Source organism: Canis lupus, chromosome 31 (assembly GCF_011100685.1).
Source record: "Canis lupus familiaris isolate Mischka breed German Shepherd chromosome 31, alternate assembly UU_Cfam_GSD_1.0, whole genome shotgun sequence".
NCBI lineage: Eukaryota > Metazoa > Chordata > Mammalia > Carnivora > Canidae > Canis > Canis lupus.
In genome coordinates this window covers 16,019,766-16,038,601 of record NC_049252.1, presented here as the reverse complement: position 1 = coordinate 16,038,601, position 18,836 = coordinate 16,019,766, and the positions used below count along the sequence as shown (strand labels likewise).

Sequence of the window (18,836 nt, the reverse complement as noted above, 5' to 3'; positions counted from 1 at the left end):
GATCCCTGTCCCTTCCACCATTTGGGGACAGTGTGGGAAGATACCAGCTATAAACTAGGAAGAGGGTTCTCACGAAAATGCTACCATGCTGGCACATTGATCTTGGGACTTCTCAGCTTCCAAAGATGTGAGAAATAAATCTCTATTGTTTGTAAGTTACCCAATCTATAGCATTTTTGTTAGAGCAAATTGAATGGACTAAGACCACGTGTTATTTGTTCTTTCTGACACAAAGAGGTTGAGAGAAAGAAAAGAATATAGTCTACCAAAGGGAAAACAAATCCAAGAAATAAGATTACACAAAGTGATAGAATATGGTAGTATCAGGAAAGGAAGGCCTTAGGAGGAATGACTCTACATCAGAACAAGGCATTCCAAGTCTAGAGAAAAACATCAAGAAAAGAATAGGTAAGTTGTTATTTTTAATTAATGGAACATATCACAGACCTTACTATTGTCCCTTCTAATGTCTTCTCTTTTTCTCTTATAACAATAAAAGTTTTACCTCAGCACATGATAGTGAAGGAAAAAATTATATTAGCTTCCCTGCAACAAACTCTGGCCATATAATTAGTTTCTGGTCAATAAGTAACAAAAGAAGCAATAATAGTAGTAAATAATTTTACTGTGCTTATTATTTTACTCTGTCAGGTATTATTCCAAGTGCTTTATAAATGGTAGCTCATTGGATAATGACCACATCCATAGGAAGTATGTATTATCACTATTTGAATTTTACAGATGAGAAGAGCTATAGCATCTTGCACAGATTAGCCCTGAATTACTAAAGTACATTACATATGCAATTTCTTGGTGCTATAGTTGAAAGGCAAGGCTCATAATCTCCTCTTCCTCACTTTTCCCCTCCCACTGGCTGGAACATGCTAGTAGCTGGTACAGATCTTTTAGACTGCAAGATGCAAACCTAATGATGAGATTGGAAGAGAATCAAGATAAAAATAGCCTAAAACATGAAGATGACATACCAGCTTTGTTTTTTAAAAGAGCAGATTATTAGTTAACAGAAATAAGTTTCTGCTTTTTAACAAAAAATGACAGTTGTTTTGATCATTGGTACAGCAACCAAATTTCATCAAACCTAGGATATTGTTGAGAAATTGGATATTAGAAATATGGCAATGACATGTGATTCTTCTTTCAACAACAACAACAACAAAAAAACAATTAGAAATTTCAGGCACAGCAAAGGATACAGTCAACAAAACTAAAAGACAACCTACAGAATGGGAGAAGATATTTGCAAATGACATATCAGATAAAGGGCTAGTTTCCAAGATCTATAAAGAACTTATTAAACTCAACACCAAAGAAACAAACAATCCAATCATGAAATGGGCAAAAGACATGAAGAGAAATCTCACAGAGGAAGACATAGACATGGCCAACATGCACATGAGAAAATGCTCCGCATCACTTGCCATCAGGGAAATACAAATCAAAACCACAATGAAATACCACCTCACACCAGTGAGAATGGGGCAAATTAACAAGGCAGGAAACCACAAATGTTGGAGAGGATGCGGAGAAAAGGGAACCCTCTTACACTGTTGGTGGGAATGTGAACTGGTGCAGCCACTCTGGAAAACTGTGTGGAGGTTCCTCAAACAGTTAAAAATAGACCTGCCCTACGACCCAGCAATTGCACTGTTGGGGATTTACCCCAAAGATACAAATGCAATGAAACGCCGGGACACCTGCACCCCGATGTTTATAGCAGCAATGCCCACGATAGCCAAACTGTGGAAGGAGCCTCGGTGTCCATCGAAAGATGAATGGATAAAGAAGATGTGGTTTATGTATACAATGGAATATTCCTCAGCCATTAGAAACGACAAATACCCACCATTTGCTTCAACGTGGATGGAACTGGAGGGTATTATGCTGAGTGAAGTAAGTCAGTCGGAGAAGGACAAACATTATATGTTCTCATTCATTTGGGGAATATAAATAATAGTGAAAGGGAATATAAGGGAAGGGAGAAGAAATGTGTGGGAAATATCAGAAAGGGAGACAGAACGTAAAGACTGCTAACTCTGGGAAACGAACTAGGGGTGGTAGAAGGGGAGGAGGGCGGGGGGTGGGAGTGAATGGGTGACGGGCACTGGGGGTTATTCTGTATGTTAGTAAATTGTACACCAATAAAAAATAAATTAAAAAAAAAGAAATTTCAGGTAAAACTGTTCAAGAATCATGGTGCCATCATAAAGCAAAATAAAATATGGATTATTTTAAACAATATATGGAATGTAACAATGGTGGATGAGGATCTGTCCTTGACATTTGGAAATTATTCCTATTTGCATCAAAGAGCACAGGGGGTTTTACTATGTCTACTTCTGTATAGGTTTAATCACAGTAGTTGTTTTAGTAATACAGAGGGTGTTCATAATTTTATCCTCTCCTTGTTTTTAATGTCTACACTTAACCCATAAACACAGCATGAGACCAGCATGTTAACACTTTTATATAACAGGTATACACCTTGCCAACCTAAATTAAAAAAAAACAAAAACTAGAAGAATTAGCAAAGTAGAAAAGCTGGAATTTGAAAAGTAAAAAAGGATATTCGATACTGACAAAAGTTTAATAGTACATATTTCTTTATCCAACTTAAATAGAAGCCAAAATAAACTGCTTGCAGTTAAGAGAAAGGGCCATAAATATTTTATGTAAAATATGAAAGTAATCAATAGAAGAAATGAAGAATAACCCTGCAGAGATATTTAAGAAGTGGAGAAAGGGTTTATTTATTCCTTTTTTTTCACAGTAGGGAGTTAATTGAAAGTAAATTGACAAATCAAGAAATGGAGTTAATATATATAATATAATGTGACATAGAATCAACAGATGAACCAATAAACAGAATGGTGAAATGTGTTGCCTTGGGGCAGTGTCACTGGGGATGAAGGTGACAGACTTTGGTAATATTTCTTTTTTATTATGTACAATTATTTATGTTGCAATAAAATAGTTCATGTGGCAGTCACCTCATGTTTTTAGCTGTTCTAATTGGTAAGAGGCCTCTGCCAACATCAAGTACATTGTATTTACCTGGGATCTGTCTCTAATTTTGAAAAATTCTAATAATCCCCTTTCTATCATTCAGCCAAAAAATCCTAATCCATTCAAGGCTTCTCTTTAGACTGCATGAAATGATCTTTACATGTCAGCTACAAAATCTCTCAAACTTAAATGCTAAGATAAATAGTTCAACTCTGCAAAATAAGCAGCAATGCCCTTGATATGTTTTCAATTTTGTGAGTGATAATAATTAAATATAAACTGATATCTGCAGAGTCATCAATGATAAATGATGAGATATGACTCTGTAACCCATGCATGGCATTTATAAAATGGTTTAACTTGGACAACTGTACAGCCTTTAAGGTGAATGGTGTTAATTCTTTCTCTATTCTAGGGGATATTTTTCTGGTAGGCCTAAACTACGGTCATGATGAGTTTTTAAAACTTTATTGAAGTATAATGTGTCTATGCAAAACACATGTATACTGCATATATAGCTTGATGAGTTTCAGTCACTAATGGTAGTATGATAAGACATTTGTTGTTGAATTTGACAATAGAGAGTTTATTATGAAGAGAGAATAATTAGGATAAAATTGAGGCCAAAAATCATAAGTAATTTCAACACATGATGGAAAAGGTTAAAGAAAAGTGTGCTCTAGGGTGGTGGAAGGTGAGGTGGGGGGGGGGGCCCTGGGTGATGGGCACTGATGTGGGCACTTGATGGGATGAGCACTGGGTGTTATTCTATATGTTGACAAATTGAACACCAATAAAAAATACATTTATAAAAAAATAAATAAAAAAGTGTACTCTATATAAATACCATGAAAAAATGACATGAAAAATTATTGTATACTGTAAACACTGAGCTTTTTAAGTAATAGTTCAGAGTATAGAGTTTTATGTTAAAAGTAGGTGTTCACCTTCCTATTTGGGATAGGAAGGTTGAGAATGTGAATGAATTCTAATCTCTGGCAGCGCAGGTGGCCCAGCGGTTTAGCGCCACCTTCAGCTGGGGGTGTGATCCTGGAGATCCAGGATCGAGTCCCACGTCAGGCTCCCTGCATGGAGCCTGCTTCTCTCTCTCTCTCTCTCTCTCTCTCTGTCATGAATAAATAAATAAAATCTTAAAAAAAAAAAAAAAAAACGAATTCTAATCTCTTCTATTTGTTAACCTTTTAATATAATGGTGTTTCAGGGAACAAAAACCCAGAAGACATTTGAAAAATTTCATAACATTTTCAGAGTAGATATCTTTCATAGTGCTAAAACCAAAAGTTATAAAGAAAAGAAGAAAGGTAAATTGCATGGGATACCAAGGTTGGGAAGTAGGTGGTACTCAGTGTGAGCAGAGAAACCAAAAAAGAACTTATCACCGTAGCCATTGAAATTTTAGTAGAATTATCATTGATTCGCTCTGTTAACATAAAAAGTGTATTTTCAATAAGAAGTATGTCCAAGCCAGAAATAAACAGATAATTTTTAAATTGTTTCTGAAAGGATTAGAAAAAGCCAAAAACAAATCAACATCTGCATTTCAAGTTGATAGAAAGGTGGAGAAAAATGTAATATGTAAAACCATAAATAAGATTCTTGTGAGTGTTTCTCTATTGTCACTAAAAATAAGAAAATATTTAAAAATTTCTGTTTCTTTACCTGGTAATAATATTGTCTCTCTCTCTTTTCTGAAGTATATTATGAAAATATAGTTCTTTATGCCCAGGCAAGCTCTGAAGCAGCCGTAAGTTTTGGTGCCAAAAGACCTTTCCCCCTTAGCAAACTTATCTTCAATTCCATATTCCTAGGTTAGCAACATGTATCAAAGGTTCAGTAACTTAGAGTCTCCTTGGCTGACTCTAATTTTTTAATGCCATTTGTATCTATAGTATTTTCTAATTATCCTTTGAGCTATAATTGGTAGTAATAAGTACACATTTCTATAACAAATAATATTTTTATAAAAGAAAATGTTTTCATATTTATGTAGTTTTACTGTGTTAAAATTGAAAAAATTCACTAAAAAAGAGAGAGTTCCCTAATGACAATATTGGCTGCATTCTAAAAGACATGATAACACTATTTAATTTATTAATTGGAGCATATATTTCATATTACATAAGATGGAGGAAATGATTTAACCCATCCACCAGGAAAGGGGAACATCTCCCTATTAACAGCAAAAATGTGTATAGGTTAAGTACGCACAATAATTGTTACAGGGATAGACAAAGGACGATCTGTGGACAAATCCTGCCTACTGCTTGTTTTTATATATTTGTATTGAAAACAGAGCCACACTTGTTTGCTTATGTCTAGTCCATGGCTGATTTTCTGCTAAAATGACAGAATTGAGTAGTTGAAACAGAGATGTGTGGCTAGCAAAGCCTAAAATAAACCATACTTGGCCCTTTACAAAAAAGTCCCCACCGCCCCCCCAAAAAAGTTAGCCAAATCCTGTTCTATGAGATATTGTTCCCCTTGCAGAAAATATAGTTTAAAAGTTGTAGGCTATATAGCTGTTTCTCATTCAGTATAACAAATATTTCTGAAGAGCACATATCTACATTCATAACTGTTACAATGTGTATGTAATCATATGAAGGCATTGAACTAAAAACAAAGAGGAAAATATGGAAAACCTTACTTTTTCTAAGTGTAGCCATATGTGCAATCTTATTTATCACATTATATGTAAAGCAATTTTGATGTCATATTTTTTTAGTTATAAAAGGTACATCTTAAAATTTTGTGTTGCAATCTAAAAATTCAAATTTGCTTGTATGAAAGCCATTGTTTATCCTTGCTAGGGTTCTGAGAGTTCTCAAATTTTTACAAAAGGAAGTATATTGTTAGCTCATTAGATTTTCTAGTACCCTTTCTTATAAATATATAAATAACCACACTTTAAGGTACTATTTAGTGATTTTACAATTTCATTCCCCTGCAAAAATAAAAACTCTACTTTTTGTCAAGAGCTACATTAAAAAAAAAAACAAAAAAACCACAAACCGGTATACTCTTTGTATGTGGGAACAAGTAATAGACCAGTACATAGTATATAGATATTCACTTCTGCATATCAAATACCTAGCATAAAACCTTAAAACATAATTGGTAATACGTAAATTTAATCCAAATAACTTAGTTAAAAATACAAGTAATTTATTCTGGAATTCATTTTCTCTTTATAATATTTTGAAGAAGGCAACAGAAAAAATATTAAAAAATGAGAAAGATAGCAATAACTTTGCAACATCTTTTCTGTTGAAAGTCTATAATGCCATTTTATAAATAGCTGTTTGTAAATCATTACTTCTTTCATTCTATGAAGGCTGCAATATCTTATTCAACATTAAAGTCAAACATTGCTTACGAAACAGAGGCATACCTCACTAGCCACAGTTACAAATTAGCAAGGAAATTAGAGTCTTGGTTTGGATGTGGTTGTGTACCTCAGTAGATTAAGTCTCACAAATAATATTTAAATACTAGATAACTGCGTAAGCAAGTAGTTAATAATAAAAGGGCCCAAATCTGTGAGAACTATGTGCCTATCAGGAGATCTTTAGGGCATACCAACACCTTTATTTTTAGAAAATTTCTTATTTTGGAACAGCAGCTTTCAAATCTGGCATGATTTTTTTTCTTCAAGGGACATTTGGCTATGTCATATTTGGGGATGTTTTTGATTGTCACAATTAGGTCTGCGGACAAGTGAGACTAAGATATAAATAGGAGAGGTCAGGGATGCTGCCAAACATCTTGCAATGCACAGATGGTCCCACAATAAAGATTGTCCATCCCCCCAAAGTGGGAAACTCTCTTTTAGAAAACTTAATATTGGTTTTCTTATACTAAGCAACTTTCTTTCAAATATGTGTCTATTAAAGACTCCAATAAATTTCAGAGCAGAAAGTAATAACTGAGAAGTCTATTCTTGGTACTCTGGGTACCTAGCATTTTAACATTTAACCCACCCAGAATTTAAGTGCCAAATGGTGTCAAATAGCTTTCAGCAATTACCATCTTTCCCTTGACCCATTATGTTTATTATTAAGAATGAAGAAAATTTCATATTTAAATATTATTAAACATAAACTGATATTATTTTTAAAATTTAAACCAATTTTAGAGCTACGATATATACTAAATGTGATAAACATTTTAGCTTCAAATATTAATATGTATAAATATATAAATCTTTATACATATAAATATGTATAAATATATAAATCTTTATAAATATATAAATCTTCTTCTATAAATATATAGAATCTTAAACTTTCTTCTTATAAAATTCAATTAATATCACATAATTTATTTAATCTTTAAAATAAAACAATGTTTTGCCATGATATCGCAGAGAATATATTATGTACATTAAATGTAACTAATGACATTTTGTTGAATTTTTTTTTAATTTTATTTATTTATTCATGAGAGATACAGAGAGAGAGGCAGAGACATAGGCAAAGGGAGAAGCAGGCTCCATGGAGGGAGCCCGAAGTGGGACTCGATCCCGGAACTCTGGGATCATGCCCTGAGTGAAAGACAGATACCCAACCACTGAGCCACCCAGGCATCCCATCTTGTTGAATTTTTTTTTAAACAAGGATTTGTGTAAATACATTGAATAAACAACTTAAAAGTTTAGGAATGATTATTTGGCTTTTGTTGAACAATGTTTAAAATTTAACTTTCATACATTTTTAGTAAAATTTAATTATGTTGGTTTATTTTTCTAAACGGACCTCGTGTTTGTGAAGGAACTCCTATTTTTCAGACTTTTTAAATACATAAGTGCAAATACCATGAAAGTAGAAATTTTCACATGGGAAAATTTAACATACTTGAGTTTCACAAAGTTCTTGATTTTGCAGATTGTTGCTCTTACTCGTTTTGGATACTGTTGGTCATTATCTCTTTAAATAGTGCTTCTTTCTCATTTTCTCTGTTTTCTCCTTCTGGAAATCTATTATACCCACTGTAAAATTTTCAGGATTTTGGATGTTTTTTATACTCTAAAATTTTATTTTTAATATATATTCTTCTCAGTTTTTTCACTTTGATAATCTTCCAGTGATCTGTCCTCCAATTTGATCATTTTTAACCTGCAAGGCCTAATCTATTTTTAAATGACATGTTTTACTATTAATTCTCTTATGTAGATGTAGATTCTATTTATCTGCTGAAATCTATCATTCTTCCACTTATTTGTTCATTTCTTATTTTGTTTGCAAATTAATCATATGTATTAGCCTTATCTGCTAACTTCAGTAACTAGATCATCTCTATAAATGCTTCTTTTGTCTTTTTTTTTTTTTCTAGCTCTTTAGTCATATTTTCTTGACTCATGTTTATTCTGGAAATAGTGTGTAAAAGAATTGCTAAGGATCTAGATGATCTTATCTTCCAAAAAGAGAGTTCTCTTTTTACTCTGTGAAATAGAATGAATGGCTGATCAACTTAATCCAATTTGGTGTTGTTCAAAAGAACTTTACAATGTCCATAAGCTACAATCTACTTTTGGTTTATCCCATTCCTTGCACATGACTCTCCATGGCTTTTGATTATTTGGTGGATATCATTTTCTGAAAGACAAGTGGAGGTTGACCCATCTGCCTTTCATAGCTTAGTAACACTAAGACTTCAAAATCATAGAGCTTCAAAAGCTGACAAATGATTTAAAGATAAAATAGTGGTACTTCTTAAATAGATACAAACTACAAAAACTTAGAATTGCAGTACAAAGGACTGTTTTTTCCTAAACATTTGAAAATTAGTTGCAGATCTGATGCCTCAAATAAATTACTATAACTTTTCTGTCTGAAAGGACAATTGCCTGTATAATATAATCATCTACACGACATAATCATCAAAGACAAAAAATAGCATTAACAGATTATTACTATATAATCTACAAATTTCTGTCTAGTTTGACAGTTGTAATGATAATATCTTGAAAACAAAGTCAATCCTTCATGAGTTCCTTAACTTTATCTTGATTCTCATGACTTACACAATTAGTTATTCTATGTCTCAATTCTTTTCTTACAGATGATACCTTAAGTAGTACTTCTTTATAGGTAGTTTCGGGTTATGCATCCTTGCATGAATATCCTACAAGTGACGTTGAATTCTTCTGAATACATTCTACCAGGTAGCATACAATTTCAAATTGTTCCATTGCTTTTGATGTTCATTTAGATCACTGGAGCATAGTAATGTCTGCTAGGACTTTTCATTGTAAAATCACTATTTTTTTTCTTTCTAAAATAATTATTTTTATATAGAAATAGTTTGAAACTACATAAATGTGTTTTTCTTTACAAAAGTTTCCACATATTTATATCTTCATGGACACATTGCTTTTTATTTTATTCAATGGGTTACAATTTGTTGCCTCAATCATTTATCTTAAAACTCAAATCATCTTCATTTTGGCTAGTGCTAGCTTCTGTGTCATTTCAATATATTTCTCTCTCTCTCTCTCTCTCTCTCTCTCTATATATATATATATGTATATGTATATGTGTATATATATATATATATATATATATATATATATATTTATATATAGCACATCCTCACTGTCCTGTTTGTGGAAAATGGCATATAGAAGCTAAGATGTAAGCAGTAGGTAGACTCAAAGCTTTTGGACAATTGCTGCTTTTAGGTTCTCTCAAGAGACAAAGCCAGGGCAAAACACATGTGTGTATATGTATATATGTGTGTGCCTGTATTCCCAAATCTACACTGATGCCTCAATTCCACAAATATGCATATAAAATAGTTATTCTAAAATATCACATATGCATCAAATTCTGCAATCATTTACCAAAGATTTAGATTACTTTGATTTAGATAGAAAAATGAAAATTACAATAAGCACTGGTTGAAAACACACAAATTCAGTGTGAAATGACCTAACTTTTACCTTCAATCATATCTTCAAAGATCACTCTTAAATACAGGTGCATAAATGTGAATAGTTACTATTTATTTTATTGGATATTTAATTTGTATATTCTTGCTCACAAAGAATCAGTAAAGGATATGCTGCTTGACTTGTTTTGTAATGAGTAATGTAACAAGCCTCAGAAACTAAATCTTTTTTTTTTTTTTTTTTTTTTTTTTTTAGAAACTAAATCTATACAATGATAGAAATTGCAACATCCATTGTTTTTTATGTATTCAGCATTGGAGGCTTCTCAGACTTTGCTTGCTTAAGAGAACATACAGAATTTTATATAATTGTTTCATTTTACAAAGATCTTATGTGCATTGAAGGAACTAATTATTATTTTCTCCTACTACTTTTCTGTGATTCTCTAACAACAAACCCAATGTTTCAAAACTATAATTATATTCTAATTTGATTTAAATAAAGCAATCTGAATGCAGTTTTCATTTCTTCCCTTAGGGACAAAGAAAATACAAAGAAGTGTTCAGTGATGGTATAATTTCCAGTGTTATTGTATTCAATTCTGGGTTTAACACTCTTTGTCACATTATGATTTTATACACCATGGTATTTTCAAACATCAGAAAAAATTGATAATTATCTTAAATATTTTAAGAATCTACTCAAAAAATGAGTGGGAAATATCAGAGAGGGTGACAGAACATGAGAGACCCCTAACTCTGGGAAATAAACAAGGGGTAGTGGAAGGGGAAGTGGGCTTCATTTGACTGGGTGACTGGGTGACGGGCAATTATTCCTGGATTTTCTTCTTTATCACTTCTTTATCACTCATTTTCTATGCTGAGTCCCATAACTCAGCATAGAAAATGAGTAGAAAACTCAGATTTTCAGATAATTTATTCTATGCTGTGACCTTGCCTGATAATTGAGGAAAAGAATGAAGGCTTTAACGTTTTATGAGGATTTGCTTGACCAGAAGTTGAAATAAAGTTTAATGAAGTCTCCGTAAATATAATTAATTTTCTGTCTCCTCTATCTACAGACAGTGACTTCTACAAAGCCACTTAGACCATTTTACAATATTTACACCAACTGCAAATAGCTTGGAAAGGTAGAACATTTGCATCTGTGGTTTAAATAATCTCATACCACACTGTACTCTAATCACAAGAATTCCCAAATTTATGGCTTGAGACTGTGTTGGATAGAAACCACTAAGAAATCAACTGGGACAAATGGAGGATGTAGTACGGAATTGCATGTAGAAGAAATTTGCTTTCTACTCCATGTTTAATGTTTAAAAGAATTAGAGAATGCTAAGTCACATGAATGAAACTGAACTCAGTGTGCATTGCATGCTCTTAAATAGGATAGAAAGATATCAAACTATTTTTTTTTTTAAAGATTTATTTATTTATTCATGATAGACATAGAGAGAGAAAGAGGCAGAGACACAGGAGGAGGGAGAAGCAGGCTCCATGCACCGGGAGCCTGACGTGGGATTCGATCCCGGGTCTCCAGGATCGCGCCCTGGGCCAAAGGCAGGCGCCAAACCGCTGCGCCACCCAGGGATCCCTATTTTTTTTTTTTTAATTTTTTTTTTTTATTTATTTATGATAGTCACAGAGAGAGAGAGAGAGGCAGAGACACAGGCAGAGGGAGAAGCAGGCTCCATGCACCGGGAGCCCGATGTGGGATTCGATCCCGGGTCTCCAGGATCGCGCCCTGGGCCAAAGGCAGGCGCCAAACCGCTGCGCCACCCAGGGATCCCAAACTATTAATTCAATAAGAAAATATTGAAAATATGCCAGAAAGGGATACACTGTATTCAGTAAATACATTTCAAACTGAAGTCGCAAAAAATGATAGTACAATGTAAACTATGTTTCTTTATGCTCCATGTTCTATCACCATTGTGTAAATTCTGGTGTTTGTATGTGTCTGTATGAGACAGAGATGAAGGGGAGAGAAAGAGAGAGACAGAGAGAGAGAGAGAGATGATCTTTGTGTAATTTATTTTCTAAATGATATTTGACATCTCCAATCCAAATTTTAGGATGAATTTAACTTCAGTTATTTGTGCAACAATTGAAGTAGAATTATCGTGATTGCCTAAAAATGTGAGCATTCATTTATTTCTCATTTTCTCTTCATCCACTTGGAACTTCAGTGCAAACTAGATGTCATTTTAAAACGCATAATATAAAGCTAAACTGCCAACCAACTCAGTATGATATTTGAGTACACATAGTGAAAATGTAATTAAGAATAAAGAATTAAAATAATTCCTACACTTCCAGTATCTATGTTTAATTTTATAACTTTTAACATAATATCTTATTGATGTGGTGTAGCAACTGGTATAAATTTTTACCACCCACCCACCAATTTCCTCAGTTAAAAATAATCAAATATACAATTGAATATTTTTGCTTTTACTACCTAGTTTGCATTACTATGGATAAAGAAGTTAAAATAACACAATGCTTTTTTTTTTTTTAACACAATGCTTTATATCATTAGTAAAGTGTGCCATTTCAATTCAAATTTAGTTTATAATTTTTGATTAGGTACTTTTAAGTCTTTTCTCATTTCACCTTGGATTATGCTTAATAGTTTATTTAAATATGCTCATGGTTTTATAAGTTTCTCAAGCCAGGATGGGAGCAAACTACTTGTGTTGCTTGGTTATGATTTGTAAATACTCTATTTCAGTTCTCACAAAAACTGTAATGTCCCAATTTTCATGTGTAAATGCACTCTGTGGAAATTGTTGTATTTTCAATGTTTAGGAAGACAGAGTTTAAAGAGTATCACAACTCTAACATGAAAGCATAAAACAAAAGCAAAAACAAACTATTAGGACTTCATCAAAATAAAAAGCTTATGTACAGTGAAGTAAAAAACAAAGCTAAAAGGCAACCTACAGAATGGGAGAAGATCCTTGCAAATGACATATCTGAAAAAGGATTAGTATCCAAAATATATAAAGAACTTATAGCCTTCCATTGCCACCTTCCAGACTAAGCTTGAGCCAGTGGCCTTCCAGCCTAGCACAGCTTTCTCCACGGCCCTCAGCTGATGCCGTCAAGTAGAAGCAGATTAAACATATGATGGCTTTTATTGAACAAGAAGCCAATGAGGAAGCAGAGGAAATAGGTGCGAAGGTGCAAAGAGTTCAACATTGAGAAAGGTCTCTTGTGCAAACCCAAAGACTGAAGATTATGGAATACTATGAGAAGAAAGAAAAGCAGATTGAGCAGCAGAGGAAAATTCAGATGTCTAATTTGATGAATCAAGCAAGGCTCAAGAGCAATAGATGTCAAGTCCTCAGAGCAATAGATGACCTTATTACAGACCTACTAAATGAAGCAAAACAGAGACTCAGAAAAGTGGTAAGAGATACAACCAGGTACCAAGTGCTGCTGGATAACTGGTCCTCCAGGGTTTGTACCAATTTTTGGAGCCCCAAATGATTGTTCATTGTAGGAAACAGGATTTCCCTCTGGTAAAGACTGCAGTGCAAAAAGCGATTCTTATGTACAAAATTGCCACCAAAAAAGATGTTGATGTCCAAATTGATCAGGAATCCTACCTGCCTGAGGAAATAGCTGGTGGAGTGGAGATCTATAATGGGGATCATAAAACAAAGGTTGCCAATACTCTAGAAAGCTTGCTGGACCTCATAGCCCAGCAGATGATGCCAGAAGTACGGGGAGCCTAATTTGGTGCAAATGCCAACAGGAAGCTTTTGGACTAAACCTTTAGGAGAGGTAGAGTTCATCCACTTCTCTCCTGCTGTGGCGTGGAAGTTTCTGATATTTGAAGAGATGAGACATCTGTGTGGCTTCCTCTTCGCCGTTCTCATTGTCTGTATTTGTCAGTGGATACTCTGTGTAGCTAATGCCCTTATCCTAATTGTTAACAATATGAGGAAGTTTCACTTCATATGATCAGGAAAGCTCCTTCTTAGCTTATCTAAAAGTAGCACAACTTTCATTGGCTTCTGTAGCATGAAGATGAGGTTATCAGATGGTGGTCACAGGAGCTTCACCAAGTCTCCGCTCTACCTCCAGTCCTCTGCTTCCAGTTCTTGAGCCTAGACATGATGTGTACGGTGTTCTCTGACATGAAGTCTCTGCTCTTAGGCTTAAAATGCATGGGGGCCGTGCCTTCTTCCCTGCAGTAGTCGATTCACCGCTAACCTATTTGGGCCTAAAAGTGTTCCTCATCTGTAAATGTGATTTAAAACCTAAGCCATGAATATGTCTTATTTATTAAAACAAAAGGTTTACATGGAAACAAAAAGAAAGAACTTATAAAACTCAACACCCCCAAAACAAATAATCTAATGTAAAAAATGAGCAGAAGACATGAATGTCTATTTTTTTCCAAAGAAGACATCCAGATGGCCAACAGACAGATGAAAAGATGCTCAACATCACTGATAATCAAGGAAATAAAAATCAAAACTATGATGAGATAGCACCTCATACATGTTATAATGGCTAAAATCAACAATACAAGAAACAACAGGTGTTGGCAAAGAAGTGGAGAACAGGGAACCCTCTTGCACTATTGGTGGCAATGGGAAGTGGTGTGGCCACTATGGAACACAGTATGGCGATACCTTAAAAAGTTAATAATAGAACTGTCCTACAATCCAGCAGTGACACTACTAGATACCCAATGAATGCCAAAATACAAATTCAAAGTGATACACGTATCCTGAAGTTTATAGCAGCATTATCTACAATAACCAAATTATGGAAACAGCCCAAGTGTGCATAGACTGATGAATGATAAAGAAGATATATATATAATATGAATATTACTCAGCAATAAAAAGAAGGAATCTTCCCATTTGTAATGACATGGATGGAACTAGAGAGTATTGTACTAAGTGAAGTAAATCAGTCAGAGAAAGACAAATACTATATGATTTCACTCATATGTGGAATTTAAGAAACAAAACAAATGCACAAAGGGAAAAAAGAGAGAGAAGGAGACAAACTAAGAAATAGACTCTTAACTATAGAGAACAAAATTATGGTTACCAGAGGGAGGTGGATGGGGGAATGGGTGAAATAGACAATGTGGATTAAGCAGTGCACTTGCTATGATCAGCACCAAGTCTTATATGGAAGTTTTGAATCACTATATTACACACCTGAAATTAATATTACACTATATGTTAACTAACTGGAATTTAAGTAAAAGCTTAGGGGTGCCTGGGTGGTTTAGTTGATTAAGCATCTGACTCTTGGTTTTGGCTCAGTTCATAACCTCAGGGTTGTGAGATTAAGGCCTGCATTGGGCTCTGTGTTCAGTGTGGAGTCTGCTAGAGATTCTGTTTCTCTTCCTTAAGCTCTTCCTCTGCCCTTCCCCTCATATGGGCATGCTCTCTCTCTCTCTCAAAAATAAAATCTTTTTAAAAAAATGTTAACAACAAAAGGAATAGTACAACTTTAGAAATCTTTTTACATAAGTTAATTGCTATTATTTTATCGCATTTCCATCTCTCCATGTCTGTGTAAATATGTTTCCTTTTTTTCCTGAGTCATTTAAAGGAAATTAAAGACATCTGACACTTCATCATTCAAACTTTGATATATAATTCATAAGGAAAATAGCATTTTTTCTATATAACCACATAATACTAGCATATTTAACACCCATTTAATAAAATTATGAATTATATAAGCCTTATTTTCAAATTACTACAAAATGTCTTATTTTTAAATGTTCTCTCAAGGACACAAATAAAATTCTTGCATGACAATAGTTTGCTTTGCTATTTTCCCTCTAAATATAGAGAGTTGCACATTTTAAAAATTTTTTCGTGACCTGGAATTTTTGAAGGGTCCAGGCTAGTTTTCCTGTTAAATGCCTCACATTCTATACTTACCTGATTATTTCCTCATGTCTGTATTTAACACAGAGATTTCTTGGCAGGTGCATTACAAAAGTGCATAGTAGAAAATGGATTCTTGAATTAGAGGTCAAACAGAAGTCTGTAGCTCTGGCTACATGTTAAGACTCAAGAACAAAACCTTTGCTTATGGTACCTTGTTACAGGCTCTGGGTTATTTCCATCTGGTGCTGGAAATAAGGCTTCTACTTTATACCCAGGCTTGGATTTGATAGCTTGAAGTAATAGAGAATATGTCCACAATCCACTATTCTGTACTTACACATAGAAATGTAGAGAATCAAATGAAATGGTGCTGATTCATGGAAAAACGAAGAATTGAATTTATGTAAAACCTAATTACACTTAAAATGTTTATATTGCTGACAATTATTTTGATAAATAACATCTATGTTTTTTGGATTGTATATTTTAAAAAGTGATACTGTTTTAACTCAAGTATTACAATCTCTAAAGGGAAATGAAATTGTGTAATTTCTGTAAATATACCAATGAACATTTGAAACCATGTTTTATTTAGCTCATATTATAATTTCAGTAAAATTTATATTGTTCTCATAATGCTTACAAATACGTTAACTTTAGGCTTTCCCATCTTATAGACATACTTGCTTCTTTTTACCTCTAAAGAAATAGAGCAGACTATTTAATTCCATGATTTGTGAGTCAAAGAATTATGACTTAATTCAAAAATGACTTTGCCTGAAATATATTTGAAATAATATTACTAAAATCAAATGGTATATGATGTAGATGAATTGGACAGATCAGATATAATACTGTTTTATACTTCTAATAATTCTAGTCTATATAGTTGTCAAGTTCATTGTGGTAAAACTTTTAAAATCACCTACAGTAATAAATCTAATAGATTTTAGACTTAACAGGAATATTTTTTAATATAATATAATTTCTAAAATGGGAAGCTTTCCACTGAAATCTATTAGGCCATCTTATCCTAACATAATGTTCATTTCAGTAATACTTTGAACTTCTGAATAGTATTCACTTTACTCAATGATTTAGCTTGTTCTTTCTACAAACCATGTTTTCCTGACAAGTCTTTGATTAACCATATCAGTGCACACTCAGGTATGAGTTTATGTATGTGTGCGTGAATATGTGTATGTACCAATTTGCACCAAATAAATGTTAAGATAAATTTTATGTTTTACCATACACACACATAAACATGGTCTAAATATTTAACTATTTTTATATACTTTATTTATGTAAGGGAACCCTCTCCAACCCCCAAAATATGTTAGATGCTTCATCCACAGTTCCTCAGAATGTGATCTTATTTGCAGATAGGGTATTTACAGATGTAATCAAGTTAAAGTGAGGTCACTAGGATGGGTACTAATTCAGCATGACTGATGTCTTTATAAAAAGGGGAGATTTGGATATAGACAGACATGCATCACAGAGGGAAGGCTATGGGGGCACATGGGGGAGACCATCTATAAGCTAAGAAGAGAAGCTTGGAATAGATTCTCCCCCACCCCACCATCCTTTAGAAAGAACCAGTAAAGACCTTGATTTTGGACTTTGAGCCTCCAGAATTGTAAGGCAGTAATTTTCTGTTCTTTAAGCCACTCCTTTGGGGCACTTCATTACAGCAGACCTAGCAAACTAATACAGAAACTGAAAAAGAAAATAAAAACACATTATTTTTATTAGATTTTCCTTTTCTTTACATTTGGATTCTTTTCCAGACTTTCAACATATATTAAAAATACAATAGCTATTTTCTAATAGTTACAGCATGTATATTAAATCATTTGATTTATAAATACTATTTATACCAAACTACTTTAAGAAGTTAATAATAAACATAAAACATATGCTTCATATGTAAAATTGGCACGAATTACTTTCTTCGGGAGACAAAATGTTTCCCTACGGACATTATTTGTATTTACTGAAGAGAATTTCTTCAGTTCTTTGTTTCTTTTTTTTTTTTTCTAGACTTTTTCAAAGACGTGCTATTTGTTAGAACAAATGTACTTTTTCAAAGACGTGCTATTTGTTAGAACATTATGAAAACACAGTCAAGATTTATTTGGTAAATAAAAATTAAATTAAGGAGAAAATTTAAGAACCTACCAGTTTTTCTTCTTTAATATTTTTCAAATTTTTCAAGAATAATGGCCTCTATGGTAAAAAAAATAATTATTTTCATAAGTAAAAGGTTATCATTATTATTCTAGAATAGTTTTTCTAGGATGTGGCATATACCTACAATCTTGAGTGCGTAATTAAGTCAGATCTTGACATTTCTCTTACGTGTTACTGAATGGTAAATCCAACATGATATCTGAATAGGAACAGAGTTCACAAGATCTACATATTTAAATATTTTTGTAGTTCTCTCCATTTTTATTTAAAATTGTATTATATAGGGGTGCCTGAGTGGATCAATTGGTTAAGTGTCCGACTCTTGATTTCAGCTCAGGTCATGATTGCAGGGTGGTAAGATCAAGCCCTGAGTCAAGCTCCCTGCTTAGCAGGAAGTGTGCTAGAGATTCTCTCTCTCACCCTCTCCCTCTGCCCCTTGCCCTGCTGGCTCTCTCTTTTTCTCTAAAATAAATAAATAAATAAATAAATAAATAAATAAATAAATAAATAAATCTTTAAGACTTTATTTATAGTTTAAACACATTAAGTAAAGTATTAAAATATATATTAGCATATATTTAAAATGCGTTAATTTATATAATATAAATAATTTATACTACATATAAAAATGTCAACCCAGTTATAATTGTTATGTAATAATAATTAAAATGTTTTAACATGCTTTAAAAATTAAATGCTAATTTTTTTCATAGTGCTTTTTGACTGCTCATTCATAGCTGGCATACTAGACTGCCAGAGTTGGCTTAAAGTAAAAGCAAATTACAGAAAAAAAATTTCTCTAAAAATAAT

General features: G+C 33.1%; 1 pseudogene; it reads left to right on the top strand.

Moving 5' to 3' along the window:
- The first annotated feature begins 314 nt into the window (after window positions 1-314).
- On the top strand, window positions 315-13,733 carry LOC100684570 (annotated as a pseudogene).
- Window positions 13,734-18,836: the final 5,103 nt, after the last annotated feature.